The sequence below is a fragment of the Carya illinoinensis genome, chromosome 10 (assembly GCF_018687715.1).
Source record: "Carya illinoinensis cultivar Pawnee chromosome 10, C.illinoinensisPawnee_v1, whole genome shotgun sequence".
NCBI classification, from domain to species: domain Eukaryota; kingdom Viridiplantae; phylum Streptophyta; class Magnoliopsida; order Fagales; family Juglandaceae; genus Carya; species Carya illinoinensis.
Genome location: NC_056761.1, coordinates 13,585,138 through 13,590,466, shown reverse-complemented (window position 1 = coordinate 13,590,466; position 5,329 = coordinate 13,585,138). Strand labels below are relative to the sequence as shown.

Genomic DNA, 5,329 nt, shown 5'->3' with positions numbered 1-5,329 from the left:
CGTACCAATCTCAGCATTATAAGTGCTCTTTTGCACCAGGCAACAGATCCAGATAGACTCTTTCTACTAGCTAGCTATCTATGGTATTTTGGTTTTGATCTTTTCAATGTTTGCCTCACATTTATGCATGGCCTATTATATATATATATATATAAATATATATATATATATATAAATATATATATATATAAATATATGTTCTTGCTTCAGGTTCATAACTTTCTTTCGTAAGGTCATAATTTGGTGTGTATGTAGGAGAAACCAGAGCTGATCGTTGAAGGAAAGATCGACTGGAAGGGAAGAGCAGCTTTGAAGTACAAACATGGAGGAACCAGAACTTCGTTGCTCATACTCTGTACGTCAAAACTCAACTTGGTTTTGTATATATAGAAAGATATATAGCTTAATGGTGTTGTATATATATTATTGCCAGTTATAAGAAGATCATGCATCGATCATCCATATTAATTGTTTTGTAGGCCATGACTTAAATTTCTTGTTTAACAAATATTAATGTTTATGATGTTGTAGCCACGTTTGCTTTTGAGCACCTTGCAACCTTTGCACTGGCCGTGAACTTGATAACATATTTTAATGGGGGTGATGCATATGGAAATTGCCGAGGCTGCTAATCAGCTAACCAACTACATGGGAACTGCTTACATTCTCTCCAATCTGGCTGCTCTTCTTGCAGATACTTATATTGGCAGATTCAAAACTGTTGTCTTTGCTGGAAGCCTCGAGTTTTTGGTATGCTTAATAACAAATCCTATATCCATCTTCATTGTCGTCAAATATCTAAGCCGTATACTTCTGTCAAAACTCCTCACCTCTCTTCGAGTAGTGGAATGCAATAAGAGAGCTTTTTAAAGCAAGACGTTAGAGTGGGGGAAGAATTTATTTAGACTTTCCCATGCTCTATAATTTGAAGTCTATTTCAGACTGACCAAAACAACAATAGTAACCTGTAATTATAGAACTTACAGAAGTACTGATTATGGCAATTGACTAAAAGTGACTGGCCATTTTTTCTATTCATATTTTGCTCTGTTCAAAAAAAATATAACTATGATTTTAACTTTCTGTTTCGCGTGCTTCTTTATCAGGGACTAGCATTGTTAGCACTGCAAGCTCACCATCCCAAGCCCCCAGTTTGCAAAATCTTTGATCCAGCTTCTCGCCGTGAGAAAATTGATGGTGCCAATGCTGCCCTCCTCTTTGTTGGTCTGTATATGCTTGCTGCTGGGTCTGCATCAGTCAAAGCTGCATTGCCATCACATGGAGCTGATCAATTTGATGAAAAAGACCCAAAAGAAGCAAGGCAGATGTCCAGCTTCTTCAATGGCCTTTTACTGGCCGTATGTGTTGGTGGTGCTATTAGCTTGACGTTAATTATGTGGATTCAAGGTAATAAAGGTTGGGACTGGGGCTTCGGGATCTCTTCCATCTCCTTGTTCTTGGCTGTGATTGTCTTTGCTTCGGGACTGTCAATTTACAGGATACAAGTGATTCAAGGAAATAGCCCCATCACTGAAATCATACAGGTTAGCATAATTGGTTAAACCTCTTGTATCAATATCTTGGTTTTGTTCTTAAAGACAGGAACACCTTTAGTTTTGAATAATATCTCTGCCTTTCAACTAAGACCAAGCTTAGTGCTTGCTCTTATTATCTGTTAGTTCTTGATCAATGTTTCCTGAACATCCTGCTTGTGTTTCTTCTTTTCTCAGGTCCATGTTGCAGCTATTCGCAACAGAAATCTTCACCTTCCTGAGGACCCCGCAGATCTCTATGAGATTGAAAATGACAAGGAAGCTGCTGTGGAAGCAGAATTCTTACCTCACAGAGACATTTTCAGGTTCTCTCCCAACCTTGAGTTAATTTGCACATAAATTGACACAACATGTCCCTTTTTGGCTTTGGATCTCCAGAATTTGCACAATTCTCTTTTATATCCATTGCAAAGGAGAAGAGTTAGTTCACGCATCAATAGAAAGCTGCATGCTCTCCTATATATATATATATATATATATATTTGTTCGGTTGTTCCTCTTTGCTTTAACATTTCATGCTAAAATCCCACGCAGGTTTTTAGACAAAGCAGCCGTCCAACCAACATCTACAGGGCAGGATAGTAGACCTGAAGCTCCAAACCCATGGAAACTCTGCAGAGTGACTCAAGTGGAAAATGCCAAAGTAATACTAGGCATGATCCCAATTTTTTGTTGCACGATTATCATGACCCTTTGCCTGGCTCAGCTCCAAACGTTCTCGATCCAGCAAGGTCGCACCATGGACACTAGTTTCACCAAATCTTTAAACATCCCACCAGCCTCACTCCCCATCATCCCCGTCGTATTCATGATCGTCATAATCCCTGCCTACGACAGGATTTTCGTTCCCTTTGCACTCAAAACCACCGGCATCACCCACCTGCAACGTATAGGAGTTGGCCTAATTTTGTCATCCATCTCCATGGCCGTGGCTGGAATAATGGAAGTAAAGAGAAAAGACGTAGCAAGAGACAGTAATATGCTCGATGCAATCCCAGTGAAAGAGCCATTGCCCATTAGTACGTTTTGGCCGCTATCGTTTCAATTCTTCATATTTGGGATTGCAGACCTGTTCACGTACGTGGGGCTCCTTGAGTTTTTCTATTCAGAAGCACCAAAAGGCGTGAAATCCATTTCAACTTGCTTCCTATGGAGCTCCATGGCTCTTGGGTATTTTCTCAGCACCATAGTGGTTAATATAGTAAACAGTGAAGCAAAGGATATTACCAGAAGTGGAGGTCAGTTGGCAGGGGACAATATCAACGGAAACCATTTGAATCTCTTCTACTGGTTGCTTTCTATATTGAGCTTGATCAACTTCTCTAGCTACTTGGTGGTAGCTAAGAGGTACAAGTACAGGCTTGATAGTCCTATGCATGCCGTCTCAAATTAAAACAAGAAATGAGAACAAAAAGAAAAATTAGCCTCAAGTGGTGATGATCATGTGACAATAAATGCAAATTATGAAGATCTTAAGCTTCGTTCTTTTTTATTTTCTTACTTTCTTTTTGCTTTGCTTTGCTTGTATCTTTTTTTCTTTTCTTTTTATTTCCTAGCATAATCATAAACATGTTGAGATCAGTTTGAGATATCTGTTTATTAATGAAAAAGCTTTTTCGTTTCAAGTCGTGTGACGTTGCCGCGCGTGCGGCCAATATTGCACCTATAAACTGGCCCGAGGAAGAAAATGCATCTAAATTAAGTTGTCCCTTACAATGATTACTTTATATTATTTTTAGAGTAATTTTATATACAACCGTGAATAAATATCATATAATTATTTTGAAAAATAGTAAGATTTATTATTAAAAAATTAATTTTTTTATTTTATTTATTTTTTCAAAACGATTATACAATAATTACACAATTCATAATTACAAATATCTTTTCTTCTCAAATAAGTAAGTCACATTCAAGCCCTTTATAAAAAGTTGTAATATCATAGTAATGAAGAATAGCACTTAGTTTTACACTTTTTTAAAGTGGAATCTTCTTTTTTACAAGAATTTGTATTAAATTTATCTATTTAGAATTTTTTTCAAATCATTTCTTTATATATGTGTACGTACAGTACTTTATACCACCACCGTATGCACGCATGTCTAGATATACTGCTAATATTGTGATGACCCGTTTTTAAATGTATTTTCGTTGAAATAATTGTTTTTATTTTAATTAATATATCAGTTATTTATTTTAATTTATTTGCGTTTTAAAATTAGTTTTTCAATTTAATTTAATTTATTTGAGGTTGTGTTTTAATTCTTTTAGTTGTTTAGTGGTTTTAATCTTTTTCGGCGGTTTGTGTCGTTTTCCCGGAGTGAGGATTGGACCTCATTTCTTTTCACATCATTTTTTTTTCCTTTTTCTCTTTTTCCTTTTTTCTTTTTCCCTTCTCTTCTTTTCCCTTTCTTTTCTTTTTTTTCTTCTTTTTCTTTTTTCTTTTCTTTCTTCCCCGCGTCCGAACCCCCCCCGAGCTCTCTCTCTCTCTCCTCCCTCTCCCTCACGCCGGCGTCCCTTCAACAGCCCAAACCGCCGCCGTCCGGCCACCGTTTGACCCCCCACCGGTCCCATTCTCTTCCCCTCCCTCCGGTGCACCACCCCACCCAAGCTCACCCCCAACCGGCCTGCCATTTGGCCGGAAAAAGCCCAACAAAGCCGCACGGTTTTGGCTCCGATCCGCCTCCGTCGCTCCACCTCCGGCCACCACTTCTTCACCACTTCAACACCGGTCCCTTGCCGTCCTAACCCACCCATTTCCGGCCTCCAACGACCACCGGAGCAGCTCCTACGAGCTTGTTTTCCGATTTGGGTATTTCGGCCATTTTCCGGCGATTCCGCCGCCACCCACGGCCGTTCATCACTTCCAATAGCTTCACAACCATCCCTAGACCATACCCTATCAATCTCGTGTCCTAGTTTGTCCCCGTTCAAAAGTGGATTTTTCAAACCCACGGCCACAGTGAATTTTCACTGTGACGTTGCTGTTTTTCCGCCGTTTGCAACGCCGCTTGTTTTCTAAAATTGCCATATAGCGCTGTAAGTATTTTTCAAACCCTATTTTTAGATTTTAATATATATTGCTCATTCAATTATTTATTGTTGTTGGTTGTTGTTTCCGGACTGAGTCCGAGGAGTTTCGGGGGTCGGATGGATGAAGGACGGAGTTGCCTGTTTATTTGATTTATGATTGTTGGATTATTTTATTATGCATTGTTATGGCATTACATGGTGCATGCACGTGTGTTTGAGAATTTATGTGAAAAGCCTGTGTTTTGGCGTAAGTGTATTGCGGGTGCGTGTGTATCACGAGCCCAAGCCGGGATGGGTTATTATCTCGGTGGAGCTCCTCTGGTCACTCGGGAGCGGAATAAACTGAGTGATGTCCCCTGAGTTGTTGAGAGCGATGACGGGAGCGGGGCTAGGGGATGCTTGGCTACGAACGCGCCGGGAGCGGAACCGGGCATCGCCCTACTCACCGACTCCGTGGCCCTTCGCTGGCGAGGGCTAGAGGATGCTTGGCTACGCACGCGCGGGGCGCGGAACTGGGCATCGCTCGTTAGGTGTCACATGCGTGGTGGTACTCTACGGTGTGACACTGGAGTCAGGGTGTGCGGATGACCCCTAGGGGAGGTCATGGTGCATACGGTTAAAATTGGATAATGGTTTATGAGGCCAAATGGGACTTTTGGCGTGGGCCAGATGGACTTCTGGCGAGATATTGGGCCAGATGGACTTCTGGCGAGATATTGGGCCAAATGGACTTTTGGCGGCCA

The 5,329-nt window shown here is 40.7% G+C and overlaps 1 pseudogene; it reads left to right on the top strand.

Moving 5' to 3' along the window:
* Positions 1-249: 249 nt before the first annotated feature.
* Positions 250-2,994, top strand: LOC122278250 (annotated as a pseudogene).
* The last annotated feature ends 2,335 nt before the right edge of the window (positions 2,995-5,329 follow it).